The 15,134-nt window shown below is 38.3% G+C and overlaps 1 protein-coding gene across 1 annotated transcript in view; it reads right to left on the bottom strand.

Moving 5' to 3' along the window:
* Window positions 1-11,329, bottom strand: part of FILIP1 (filamin A interacting protein 1) — a 101,900-nt gene extending 90,571 nt beyond the window's left edge. The window contains exon 1 of the mRNA XM_031057126.1: window positions 10,985-11,329. The gene's annotated coding sequence lies outside the window, so the exon portion shown is untranslated. The remainder of the gene's footprint in view (window positions 1-10,984) is intronic.
* Between the last annotated feature and the right edge of the window lie 3,805 nt (window positions 11,330-15,134).

The raw sequence follows: 15,134 nt of genomic DNA on the forward strand, positions 1-15,134 counted from the left end.
GGTTGTTTTGAAGCATCTCAAGCTGCCTGATCCAAGAAGCGCCCAAATGACCACCCAGAAAAGAGGTAATTACCTCTCACTTTCTCAGGGTCCCTTGTTTTTATATCAGGAAAACAACAATGAAGTAGGCTGTCCAGGGGAGCTTAGAGGTCAGATATTCGGTTCAGCCATGAGACACTAGGCTCAAAATCCTGAGGGCTTTACTTTGTTCTTTCACTATGAAAAGAAGAAAAAACAATTCCACAAAAAAACCCACCAATCCCATAACCCTAAATTAAAAAAAATCAAACAACCCAACAACAGCAACAGCAAGAAAACACCAACCAACCAACTAACCAAAAAAGCCCCCTGATGTGCTACAATTTGCTGTGAGACTTAAAACAAACCTTTTGAACTCATATTCTGCCATAGTATGGAGTGAGTTTTTCGTAAGAGAATGGCTGTAACCTCTGTACACATGGGGAGAAGCTCCACCCTCCACAATGACAAAGCATTTGCAGAAATGCTGCTACATTTCAGTACATGGTACATATGCAACTCCCTTTCCTTCTTCTGAGCATTCTAAATGTCATCACTGTGGGTCACTGATTTTAAGTGAAATTAACTAGGATCATTTAAAAGAAACTACTGTTTTCTTTCCTTTCCACACCTCTTTCTTGCATCTGAATATAACTGCCCCAGAAGACTGATTTTTTCATTCTTTTGGTAGGTGACTTTTCCTTATCTTCCTGCGACCCCTCCCTGTGTCATTCCCCAAAAGGGGACTACAGCTTTCACTCCCCTCCCAGCAGAGCAGGACATGCAGATAATTTTTCTGTGCTGGTAAACCCAGGATGTGGGGGGCTGCTTGGACTTGCACATTTCACACCTTTTTTTCAGGGGAGCCCTCACAATAAAGAGCTGAGCTTCTTTTGAAAGGGAGCCTAAATCTCCCTATGAAATCCAAGGAAGGGTCATTCATTACCCCATTCTCTCCTCAATCTGAGAGGCTCACAACTGAACTAAGAAATTATTTCCAGACCTCCTGCTTTGGTCTGGGCTAGTATTGAGGTCACCTGTGCAGTTGTCACTGCTGTCACCATGGCAGGGCACAGTGTGGCAGGCCCACGCTGCCCTTGGCCATGTCCCAGCAGCCATGGCCTCTCCTGAGCAGCAGCACATCTGTAAGGGTGAGACTCTGCCCTGCTCCCAGACTCACCATCCCCTCTGTCCACTAGCATCACCAACCACACAGATTCAAAATCTCGAGAAAATCTTCCATAGTTGTTTTTCAGGACATTTTAAAGCATCATGGCATCAGATCATCTAGAGATCAGGGACTTCAACTTCCTTGAAGACATCAGAACTGCATTTTCTTCTAATTTTCTCTGGTTTTAATTAAAGCTGAGTGCCATGTTATGGCAGCTTAATTCCTTGGTAAGTCCTCATCAAAAATCCCAGTTGGCAAGAGTCAATTGAGCTGCCACCATTGCTTTAACAAAGCAGGCATGACTGGAGACACTGCAGGAGCTTGCAGGAGACAGGCAGTGCCACAAGGCACTTCTGTTTTCCAGGTGCTCCCCCTTCGTCCCTCCCCACAGCCCCATAGCGGCTCCAGAGCTTCTAAACACCAGCTTATTTGGGCAGTCACATTCGGCTCACCCCTCCTCTCAAAGGTTCTTTTTCCTTCAGGATTATTTTTTTTCCCAGTGGTCTCCTCCTTGTACTAGAGAGCTTGTCCTGAGCACTCCCAAAATAACAACAAGCTCACAAACTGACAGCACCCCCTTTGCCCTGTGAATTACTCATGGTACAACTGAACCTGAGGGAATGGTTTTGATTTTCCTGAAACATCTTAGTATTGACATTAGTTTGGTTTCTATTCTGGTATGGTTTTGTTCCTGTCCTGGTCACATCGCTGGTCCTCCTCCTTCCTTTCTTTGCTGTGCTTTACCAGCATGGCTGGTTTGTGTGACTTACAACTAAGGGCACAGCTAAGCTTCCCTCTGGGGAGCTCCTCTAAAAATACATATTCTTGTCACGCAGACTAATTCAACTTCTATTCCTTCTTCTCCCTGCAGAATCTGATTTCTAAAGAGGGCTATTTAAGTCTTCTTATTCAAAGCTGTTGACATGATGTTCAACACTGCAACATCTCAGAGTGTCAAAGTCACTACTGTGTTTATTCTTGTAACATTCCAGGTTGTTATTAAAAGTGGAAAAGTAACTTGCTGAGAGTCACACAGGGAGTCACTGATGTGAAAGTCAATTTAAGCAGCATTTCTCCTCCCTGGTACGACAACTATCACCTCACATTTTAAGGTAGCATTATTTTAAGCAACAAAATTCAAACATGACATGAATATTTTGGAGAGGGAACCTGAATTTAGCAAAGTGTTTCTGGTGAATAAGGAATCTATGAGATGCGCTGCCACTCTTACAGCCTTGCAGTTCAAGCACCCTCTTGCAGTGTTATTTAGACTTTGTTTACACAACTAGTGCTGGTGGTAAGTAAACTAACCCTCCTTGCGTGCAATTATGCTTGCCTTATTTCTAGACACTCACTGCTGTCCTGGAGGGATTTTTGGAGCTGACACCAACAGCCATTGTAGAATTGTTGCCATTCTACCAACTCCTTAACAAGCTGTTACAAACTGCTGTGTTAAGATGAGCGTATTCACTGAACACTTCTGTAGATTATTCAGTTTATTTCTGTTTATTTTCCTAGGCTTCTTTTGTGCTAGGATGAGAAACTCATAACACTGTCTACAGCTCTCTACATATTTCTCTAGCACTCCATTAGTTCTCATGGACCTGTAGCGATAAAGGTTGTGTGGCTGATAGTGATATGGAACAGGGGCTGGAAACTTGTAGCACTGCAGGGAGTTTGTTTTCTTGGAATGAGGCAGCTGTGCCACTGTCACAGGGAGGGCTCTGAACAGCTCCTCCTGGGCCCCCAAGTACCAGAGCAGTACAATCCTCTTGTGTAAGTTCTGTAAATTTTCATTTGCAAACGGATGGGATTCTGTACCAAAGGTACTTATATTGCACCCCATCCATGGTTCTAGTAAAAAGCTGTTCTAAAATAATTTGAGGTTTTAGAATATGTTCTCTAAAATCAAAGAAAAATCAATTTAGGTATTTTTTTTTCTCCAACTCACTAGCTACTTTTGAAACCTCTTCCCATACGGATTCAAGGCAGGGTAGTTGAAGATGTTTACCTGGAAATTCTTGATTAAGAGGTTTAGAGTTTAGCTTTAAAACACTCAACTTCCTGGCCTCCTGCTAAAGCACTGTCTGTCCTAGCCTGTTCTGGTGCCTTTCAAAGCATGAGCTCTTCTTCCTAAATCTCATTACATTTCTCACTAAATTAACCCCATTGGAGCTTATGGCAGCTTTTTTTATTAAAAAGGCTGCAAGGGTTTATATGACCAGTGTGTGTGTACCAGCTCCTCCAGTTCCTCTCTGCAACCAATGCTGCGTTTGCTCCAGACAAGTACAATGGCTTCTGAGACCTCTGTACACCACCAACTACAAGAATTCCCTCCATATGTACAGATGATGACAACATTCTAGTTAAAGTTCCAGTTTTAGAAACATTATTTATCTACAGAGAAGACCACCTCTCTTCAGTGGTTATTCTTATAAGAAATCCTATATGGAAAGACTGACTGCCACATCCCTTTGAGTGTCACAAGCCTTCTGCTTTGTCCTTGTTTCATGCTACAATCATCGCTAACAGGTCAATTTAGATGCTTCCACAAGTTTGGCTTTTTAAAACTAGCCTAAGCTAGTCAGGCTAACCAGAACTCCATCTAGGAATCCTGTTTGCCATATGTGCATCATGCTCTGCTCCTGATTAGGATAGAATTGGAAAGAGATGTTCAGTGAAAAAGGGAAACTCAGTAGTGGAAACAGTCTCCAGACTTTCCTTCCTCAAGAGCAGCATCTCTGTTATCCTTTCTTATACACTTTTTTATTACTTACATTCTCAATGCTAACCTTGCAGCTTACTGGACTACCTGGATAGAATATACTTAACATTTTTCAGAATTGTTTTTGAAGAAAGATGGCACCTCAGCTGTGCCTAAATCTAAATGTTTGGCTTTCAAACAGACTGTAGCAGGCAGGAGGAAAGGAAGAGGGTGTGCACTCTGAAAGCTGGAGTAAACTAAGATAAAATATTACATACAAGATTTTTTGTCCTTGTTATTCCTATTTTAGGACATAAGACATCAAACACAACAAAATCAAACAAAAAACCCCAAACAAACGAACAAACAAAACCCACTACAAGTGGGCTTTTTGCAATTTTGAAAGTGCCAAGGACCTGTGATTTGTTACTATCAAGCCATCTTTTATTCAGTGTATTATGCATTTTGATATACTGATTGTCATTTCTTGCAAAATATTCCATAGCCATGTCCAAAAGTTTCTGATCCAAAGATCACAAAGGTGAGAGACCTTAGAATATTTATAAATTAAAAATACTCAAGATATATGAAAATTATCAAAGCCCTGAGCAACCTGATCAGAGTCTGGAGATGGTTCCACTTTGAGGGAGACTGGATGACTTCTGCCAGCTCCTCCCACCCGAGTTATGGTTCTGTAAATAAGTGGCAGAGGATATGCTACTGTGACCCTGCCTTTTTCTGTTTGCACTCTGATGCCTTTTATGCCTGGGATTCCAGCCTCTGTCTCGTGCCACTGAAGCAGCAGTGGTTCCCACACTGAGCTCTGCTGCCATGTGTGTCCCTCTGTGCACAGGGACATCTTGTTCTGCGCTGTGTTTGACATGCCTCAGGACATCCAGCATGGCATCATTCCCTTCCTGCCATCTCCTGCCCAGAGTCAAGAGCTGGAATGTATCATTTTCACTAAAGAATTTTATCAGACTGAGGAACTGAAATCCTTATCTACTGGAATAAAATGTATGCTTCTTTTCATTACAGAAGTCCTTGTTGAAAAATAAAAGGAGAAATAACACATTATAGAAGAACTACTGTAGCCTTTACCTTAGATCCAAGAGGCTTTGTAATTACAGATGGTGAGAGAAGTGAGATTTTCAGGATAAGTATGAATGACAGACACCGGAATAGAGTAACTTCAGCATGAGAAATATATGCTTAATTATTTTTTAGCCAGGCCAACACTAAACAAGTCATCATTAACCACGTGTTCTCTCCCACCCTTTTGTTTATGCCCTGGCTTGTGGCTTTTAAAGGGTTACTTTTTGAACAATCTGGATTATATATTTTAAAAGTAAGAATGTTCTTTGGGACACATAACTAGATAGTGTGAGATTTTACGAATACCCTTTCTACTGTGTTCACCAATTTGAACTTGAGGATAAACTGTGTATGTGTTTTTCAGTGTATATTTGTTGTCACAGTAACTGCAGTTTTCCCAATAAATGGAAATTGCATCGTTTCCTTAGCATTCAGGTTATTGCACTGAAATAGCACCATGAACTCACCATTACTTCTCCCTTCCTGTTGTCAAGTTAGATTTCATTTAGTTGCAGGAGCAGGCACTAAAACAGGTTAGTTTAGATTTGTGTGCATTAGAAAGCTGAAGCAAGTCTGCTTAGCTGCATTACATCCTATGACTCATGCCTGTGTGGGAAAGACCTTATTTTCACAGAGATCTCTTAGATAAACAAGGCAAGTTGGCAGCAATTCGATTACACTGATGCAAGCAGTCTCTGCTTTCTGTTGCATTCATTTCCTTTATATTTTCTGAAAAACACAAGCAGGCTGATAAACTCTAGTGAGAATTCTTCTACCAAGGACACATGAGCTTTCATTTTCAATTACTTTTTTTTTAATAATAGGAACAGCCTTCAACTCAGTTTCTAAAAAAACCCGTATTCTGTTACTGCAATAAAATCAATTTTTTATCAGTTGGGGTTTTTCAAAGTTTGTTAGTGAAGCTGTAGCTCTTGCTGTCGACAACCATAACACACTAGTCAGTTAGATACCTCCCTCCCACAAACACACAAGCCTCTAAATACTGGATTTAGAGGATTTCAGGAAGAAAATGGATTTAGATTCCAAAATACACTTTTACATATGCGCTGGAACAGATTTTTGAATAGCATAGATCACAAAACATTGCACTCTTTGTCACCATTTCTCCAAAAAGGAAAAGTGAAGAAAGTAACCATTACTGTATTACAGAGCTCTAAAAGTGTGTGAATCAAACTGGACAAGTTTAGTGCAAATTCATCGAGGTTTCTGCTCATTTTGAAACCCCACCAGTTTATACCTGAATGACTTTGGCCACATCTTAGATAATTAGGATTTTAATTGTCATTTTATCAGCTTTGACATGAAACTCACTTGGACAAAGTGCAGCAATCTTTCAGATTCACACCCCCCTTTGCCTCTGTCAGCACACAGCAACCAGGGTTGTCCATTTAAGGGAAAAAGTACAAGCTCCAGCCTATTTCCCTGTGCTCTGGATGTGTTTGTCCCACTCCTTCAGCAAAGCATTCTGTTGTGCCAAAAAGCACTTCCTTCCTCACAAAAGTCATGCACACATGACCACATACACTCCCATTTCTGATGAAAGTTTAATTTAGCTTTTGATTGTATTTTCTCTGTATCTCTGAGTGTAAAATATTGTGAAGGATGCCACAATCTATGTAATGTTACAGATCACCTTACAGCTACAATTTGCATGCTTTACTTGTAGAAAACGTTTAGAGAGATAGTCCAGACAAAGCAGAATGAGAATCACAGGGCCAAGCCATCTTGAATTAAAAAAAAAAAACAAAACAAAAAAAAAAAACAAAAACAAAAACAAAAACAAAAACAACAAAACAACAAGACGGAGCTGTCCCAACCTAGGAAGATTTTCTATTTGCACTTATATGAGGACTTATTTTATTATGATGCTGAGAATATAAAGTAATATAGAAAGTACAGATAATACCTGCAGAAGCAGGAAGAGTAGGTGCAAAGACCCAAAATAAAAGGGAAAATCTAATCAAGTGTCATGAAATGCAGGATTTTCACAAATACATGAGGCATCACACATTTTCAACATGACCAGAGACTCCCACTGTCTCTTGTGAACAGAACACTGGCACAATTGTTTCTGCCTTCACCTCAAAGCATAACTGCAGGACCATGTTACAAGTTCTAGTGTCACTAGCTTGGTACAAATACTGGCTACTAAGTAGGAAAAGAGAGGTTAAAAAAATATTAATATTTTATGAATTGATTGTTTTCTCTGTTATCCAGAATGCTCCAAAATGAAGAAAAGCCTGTCGTCCCCAAATAATTATCACTATTCTGTATAAAATTAGGAAACAGCTTTCAGTAGAAAACAATAAGAGAAAGGAAAACAGAAAAGGTTAAAAATGAAAACTACCACAAGCTGAAAAGTTTAGACATTTGAGCTTCTTCTAAAGAAGTATTTAAACATCTCTATACAATAGAGAATAAGAAATAAGAATCCTTATTTTATCTTTCTAGTTTTCAACTCTTATCCTAGGTTTTATAGGCTAAATATTTTGGTGAAATAGGAAGTATGAATAGATGGAGTTCCTTCTCATTTTTAATGTTGTTTTATCTGGCTTCTTCACAAATATTCACTTTATTTTTCCAATTGTCATTTTAGATATGTAGAAGGACAAAACCCCTGACCAAAATTCAGTTTATACATTTAAATAACAGGGCAACCTGCAACAACAGACCTTGAGAAAGGAAGAAACAGGAAATTGGAAGAAAAGTAAAATGTCTCTTCGAAAAAAATATTTGGACAGAAATAGAGATTATCTCTTTTGTTAAATGCTCTTGAGGGGGCTGGAAATGTATCTGTTAATTCCTGAATACTAAAACTTGATCTTATTAAATTCAAAGGAAATCTCAGTCTGAATTCAGTGGCATAAACCTGACCTTTGACTGGCACAGCTCTGAGGCACATTCTTAATTTCTGCCTGGAGGTACGTGAACTGAGTTAGATAAGATTACCAAAAGCCTTAAATTAAATATGTGTGGAATGTCTGCCAGCAGAAAGATCCTGTATCAGGAGGAGTTTCACTGATACACCTCTATCAATAGGAAGCTTTTATTATGGAAATGGCTTTAGTGGTGAAATTGTAACCCAGAGGAGCAACAGGGCATACCAGCAAAACAGAGATTTCCTAATATTCTAATGCTTAGTCCACAGGCTGCTTCCAGGAAGCACATCCCCCTTTTTCAGGAATCCTACTTTGGCTGACACAATTCCATTAATATGAATGTTTAGTCTTTCCATTTGTGTCAGGTGTAACAGTGAGAGGCACTACAGAAAACTCGGATGTTGTGAGGTGTCATCAAGCTCACTAAAACCAGTAGCAAAAAGGATGTACCAGTAAACACCAGAGCCAGAGGTCAATCATCTACCACATATGAGCAGGAGGAGCTCAGGAAAATCAAGGCATACGTAAGAAGGGACAGAACAGTGCTGAGCTTTGGAGATGAATTTCAAGTCTTTGAATTTGGTGTTAAAAACAATCAGATCCTCTACAGAGAGACTGAAAGACTGAGGTGATTAAAACACTCAGTCAAGATGGTGACTCTAGCTGGGACTAGATCAGCTAAAATTATAACAAAATTAATGTAATAATGAAATAATAATAATACATAATAACCATAACTATGAAAACATTATCATAAAATCAAAAAAGTCACCAACATACTCTGGAAGTGGATTCAGATTGGAAGGAGTCTTTAGCACCATGAAAGGCATCATCCATTCCACAGTTATGTAAATATAAACAAAATCAAAAGGATGCATGAGGGAGAAAATAAATGGGTATGCTATGTCTACTTGTGTTCCACAAAAATCACTATGTGTATCACCAAAATATAAATTACTTTTTGATTTGATATAAAATCAACCTTGGTTTCACTGTAGCCATTAGAAGAATTGGCTGTCTTTCAAATATGAAACCATCTGTTGAATAGCCACATTATATATTCCACAGATTTGATTGGAAAATCCCAGAGCCTCTTTGTGGACACCTGTTGAAAAGAGTAATTTTAGCCTCCTCCTCCATTTTGAAGTGGAAAGGAAGACAGATGTATGTAAAACCACAACTCCACGTGTTAGAGTTTGAAGTTGCTATTAGATTGTTCAAATGTCACTTCATTTGACAGTTATCAAGCTAATAATTTGCCTTTTGATTTAAAAAACTTGGCTAAAATTAAATTGTGTGAAAAAAGGGAAGTTGCATAACCACACATTACACTGAGCAACTACTAAACCAAAAAGGGAGTCAATATTACCATAGCATTTTCCCAGATTTTGCCATCCCTACATTTTCAGAAGGCCAAATTTGTCATTTCTCCACAGTTTAATTTGACAGATATTTCATTAAAGAGAAGAGGCAGTAATTTTCACTCTAATGTCAAGATGACAAAGACTGTACAAATCATATTGTCTCAGATTTATTTCTCACTGTGTAGCCTTCTTATGAAAAAAATAACTTTCTCGGGATATGTCCTTATTAAAAAGTAATTCCAAAGTTTCCTTTTGAGACTTAGTTTGGGATACCATAGTGCTTTAGTAATTCCACAATAATGATTATCACATTAAATGATAGCTGCCAAAAAGCGTTTAGTGCTTTAGTGTGCCCCTTGCTATGAAAAAAATGTACACTGTGTTACTTTTTTCTTTTAAGAATTTTCTTCCATCCTAATACTTAACTTATTTTATCATTGCACAGGCAGTTACATTCTCAGTCACCAAGTACAAGTTGCTTCAGAGTATTTTAATTCCATCCAATCCATCCACTGCTAAGATGTGGTATTGATGTCATTTATGTAGTATGCAGGGATGCAACTAGAATTATTAAGTTAAAGCAAGACATTCTCATCTCCCTGAGGCAGTCCCAGCGTCCACAGACTAAGTGTCAAACACCACAGACAGCACAGACTCACTTAGTTCATTCCTTCTTTAGGACAAATATTTTTCATCTGAGACAATTCTACATAAATCTGTGAACAGGGTTTTAGCACAGGGTAAGCGCATTCTTTAAATCTCTGCCTTCATAACTGAATTCATATTGCATATGAACTTGCAATCAATCTCTTAAAAATTCATGCGCACTAGATTTTTTTGTTTGCAGAAAACAGCTTTAAAAGAGGTGGCAGGGAGGAGTGGAATTCATTCTCCAATGGATCAAACAGCTTTTGTCAGTTAAGACAAAGTAAATCACACTAAGCAATTCCTCCCCTAAATTACATGACCACTATGGGGCCATGGGATGTGCATTTCCAACAACAAACAGGCTTCCATCCTGCTGCCAGGGTAAAAAAAATCATCTGAGAACTGGTTTCTCATTTATTTTGCTGATAGAAACATACACTTTACTAACAATGACCCAGCTCAAGCACACTTAGGTACAATGAACATAAGGTCAGTCCTTAGGACGGTTGCATTATGCTGCTAATCAAAGCAGCAGAGATTAATATTCATTCTATGTAAATAAGCACAAGAACCAAGAGTGGTTGTCACTAAGATAGTATGAAAGGCACCAGGTGTGTCCTAAAAGTTAGTAAGGAAACAGAAAGTACAAATGCGCTGGGTCACGAACTATTTGGTTAATTCTGTTACTGAAAGGCTGCTTCCTTTTATTTATCACACAGGTTGTCACTGTTTTTAATAGCTGCTGGACTATCACTGGTCAGAGATGATATGTATTCTATTATTAAATGTTGATTTATCTTCTGTCTATGCACATTTTTTCATATTACTGCTGGCTAGTTCATTATGTTTGTTCTCAGAACTGCAAAAATTATTTAAGCAATGCTTTTCTATAATGAAAACATAAAAAAAAACCTCTAAAAGTTTTATCCCAGCTTTCATATATTGACATTTTCAAATCATTCAGAAGATTTTTCAAAGAAGGAAAGAGACAATAAACATTAGAAAAGAATTTTTTTGTAAAAGAAGACACTAGAAAATAAAGGTTATTGTAAAAAAAAAGACGGAGTGGTTAACTCAGTCTTACCTTTCAGCAACACGGACCTAGGAATATATCCTTTACACTGCAAGATCACAGTAGCCTGTCCCACTGCACTACCACAGGAGTAGAATGATCCAGCTCAGGAGATCACAAAGACAGAAACTTTTCCCACTTTTCTGGGTCTATCAGCAGTTGAAGTAATGAAGGAAACAAGGTAGAGAGCAGAAGACCGGAGCTGCTTCTCGCAGAAATCCCAGGCAGGAGAAGTAGGAGGTATACTCTGTCTGTGTCTCACCCAGACTTTTGTTTAAAAGTTTTTTCAACTGTTGCTAGGTGGTGTTAGGCTTTGGCAGTTTAGTTCTCAGATTGTATTTCCCCTCTTCTGGTCTCTTCACACAGTGTTACAGCAATGACTTTGTTGAGCTCAGCTCGCTTGTGCTATATTTAACCAGTGTTCTCAGCAAGTCAAGCCTGTCAACAGCTGAGAAGTTTGGAGCAGGCTTTGCTGAGTTCCTCAGCTGCTGAATTATCAGTGGATGTTGCACTGCACAGCCCAGCTACTACATTCCCTGAAAGATTGTGGGGAAACTGTCAAATCCTTTTAAGGGCTTCCAGTGACTTCACAGGAGTAATTACTATTTAAAGCACTAAGTACAAGATGTGTATTTAGGAATATATTTTAGACTGCTAGAGAAAGAATACTTGTGTTCACTGCAGATGAGTTCAATTATTTATACAGTGAGAATTTTCCTAGGACAAGTAGGAAGTTTATAATTTGAAAGGTATGCACTTCACTTGAGGAAAAATTACACGTGGGAAGAACTTTTTGCAGCATGATTTCTTACAGAGTTTAAATATACTAAGATGAGATGGAGAAATTAATGAAGGCTTAGGGTGGAAAGTTTTCACTGTGATATTTATTCCAAAGACAACCTTCTTCTCCCAGACCAAGAGCTTCCTGCAGTTATTCCTACACTGTCTCTCACTGAAGAAAAGGAAAGCCACACAAATCACAATTGGTTTGACGGGAGTATTCAGAACACATTGCTCCAGGGCTGTATGCATTCTGATGTACCCACACTTGCTTCTGGATCTAATTCCTAATTCTAAGCCACAAGTCTTTTAATCAACAGACCAGCAGTAACATTGGACAGCTTTCAGCCCACAAACTGTCATGATATCAAGACTCAAAGATGTTGCAGATCTCAGATTCTAGAACAAGGTTCTACCATCTCATGGCAGAACAGCCTCTGTAAATGTCTCTGGCAAGGAAAATTCCCTATCCCAACAACTCTGTTCTCATCTGAGCAGTACTTCAGAGTTAAATGCAGAAAGACCCTCCTTTGGAAGGCTTTTTCTCTAGTGATGATCTGAGGTACTGATCTAGGGCAAGATGAAGAGGCAGGGAAGAAAGCCAGGAAAGAAAACAAGTAAAATGATGCTAAAAAATTTGCTTGTTGATATTTATATGTGAGGACACACCAACCTTGCACAGCAAAAAAATATTCAAGCAGGTCATAACAGTACCCTGCAGTGATGCTGGGTCTCTGTGCAAGGAGTAGGATGGGGAGTGAAATGGTATCACACTGTGGCAATTTCAACATGCAGGAGCATAACTGGCCACAAGGATATGAGATACCGGAGGGTGAGTACAAGCCCTTACAGGAAGCAGCTGTGGGATGAGCTGTAGCCTGGTGCTCCAACCCTGTCTCTGGAATGACTTCTGCTTGATCTGTGTCATTATCTAAACAAGCAAGGAACAATGAAAAAATACTTTCATTCCCAAGTTGCTCATAAAGAGAAAATGAAGTAAATATTAGGTATTATGTCAAGTAACTGATATTAAGACATTGATGACACATTTATGAAAGCCCCAAAGACTTCCATCATGTCAAATATATTTTGTTTTGGAGACCAAGTAATAATCACTAATTTCCATTTGCATTTCAATACTTGACTTGGACAGAATACTTAGAATGTATAAAAAATGGGAAAACTTCTGGTTTTCAAAAACAGTTATTTGGAAGATTATTTTAGAGACGAATAATATATTGGCATAAAGTTTGCTGGTATATGCTTCCACTTTGAACTGCAGTGAAATACAGATATCCACATTCTAAAATTAATCTCTAACTTAGTTCCCTCATAAAATTGAGGTGCTCCAACCAGATGTATAACTTTTTGACTATTCTGGCTTTAAATTCTTGCTCAAAGTGCAGTTCTAACAGCACTTTATTCATTCAAGTATAATAAATCAGGCAAACAAAACAATTAACTTGGCTTATAGGTCTCAGAAAAAAACAAGCTATTCTCAACATTTCTCTCCCATTAGTTCCTGGCACATTCACTGAGTGGAAAACAATACAACTTCTTAGGAGGCATTCTCTGCTGCCAGCCCTTGTGGGTGAGTTTCAACAGTGACCTGCTGGTGCGAGTCTGCTTATTCTTGTACACTTGCAAACTCACTCCCCACCATGCACCATGGGGAGTTTCTAACACCAGGGGAACTTCAGGGAAAAAAAATAGGTAAAATAGAATAGATTAGGTTTTGCATGTGAGTCAGAGAATATATAAAGATCATATGGGAAAGGGTGCAATTAATCAGAAATACTGGAAGTGTAAAGTTTTAAACTTTGTGCAGTTTGAAAATGGTTCTCATCTAAGTTTTTCCCCTACTGAATTATGGAAAAACCAATTATAAATAGACAGGCTGTGGAGGGTGAGAAATAAAAGGAAAAACAAAACCATGAAAGCGACTTTTTAGTTTGGCATCCTATGTTAGGTCCTAATGTCAATAAAGAGCATAATCCAAAGTCTTAGTGATATCCTCCAACTCCATCTAAAGAGCAACTTTCTTATAATTTCTGATAATTATGTTCTCTCTTAGTGAAACCACCAAGATAATGGAGTCCAAAGTAAATAATTCTAAGAAAATTTGTAATGGAAGCCAAATATCTCAGTATTATTTCAATCAAACCACCAAAGGCCAGAGCAATGCAAAAAACGGGGAACAAAATGTGGCACTAGAGAGAGAAGAAGAGCAGCAGCAGGACTTGTTGCCATTTTCAAAGATAATGCTAATCACAAATACAGATGAGGGTCTGTCACTGTTCACACAATCATATCTCTTTGTACTTGCATTGCTAGAAAATGAAAGAAAAAATTTTATGATATGAGCTGTTCTAGAGAAATTCCAGGCTTGAGGCAGAAATTACTGGCAGAAAATTTAAGGTTTTTATAGAGAAGATCAAAACAGATGTCTTCTTCTGACCTTACTGGTTTCTCTTGACCTTAAAATGTATGCCTGTAAATAAGATTTTTCTGGAACACATACAATAGTATTACTATGTAATTTTTATCTCAGCCATCCATCACTTTGATGTACAAGTATATCTCATTCTCTTAGTCATAAAGGCATTCAGAGATACAGCCTAGTACCTTTGTCCTTTTGAAATATTTTACATCAGCCTTCACTGGACCAATATACTGGAAAAAAATCGATGTGAATAGACTTAGAGTTTCTAACTGCATGTCCTGAAGAGCTCTAGTATGTGTATAATTCAGTGTGAGCAACCACTGTGAGTTCTTCATTAAGCTCCTCCTTAAAATGCATTTAAGTAAGGAATCAATAGTTTAGTTTCTAACAAATTATTTTTTCATTTGCTTGAAAGGTAATGCACCACAGTTTTGTGATAACCTGCTTTCATACTTATTGCTCACTTCCATAGATCTCTATTATTTTAGACTATGCTACTGCTTTTAGCTTTGTTTTGGCTTTACAGTATAACTTGTGCTTCCTTACAGTTTGTTGGAAGGGAGGGTGTTGAATCATGTTTTGATTAATAAGATCTTGGCTGCATCCCCTCAAGTCTGTATTTTGGGAGAGATAGGTATTGATTTTTTTAGTTTTCCAGATATTATTGTCACCTTATAAAAGCTGATGCTGCTTTTTAGCTGTTAGGTCTGCTATGTTTTCATCTCAGCACCTGCTTTTTTATAACCAAAGAGAGAAACATATTTCTGCATTTAGTTCATAGATTCAGTTTAGTTGTCTATTTTATAATCCTGCCAAAAAGATCCCCACCACAGTCACAAACCTCCAGCAACACTTGGAATGTTATAGTATTTTCTGTATTAGTTTTGCATGCTTTATCAGTGAAATAAAACCAGGGTGCCTTTCATTTCAATTCTTCAT

This window comes from Geospiza fortis, unplaced genomic scaffold, assembly GCF_000277835.1.
Source record: "Geospiza fortis unplaced genomic scaffold, GeoFor_1.0 scaffold190, whole genome shotgun sequence".
NCBI lineage: Eukaryota > Metazoa > Chordata > Aves > Passeriformes > Thraupidae > Geospiza > Geospiza fortis.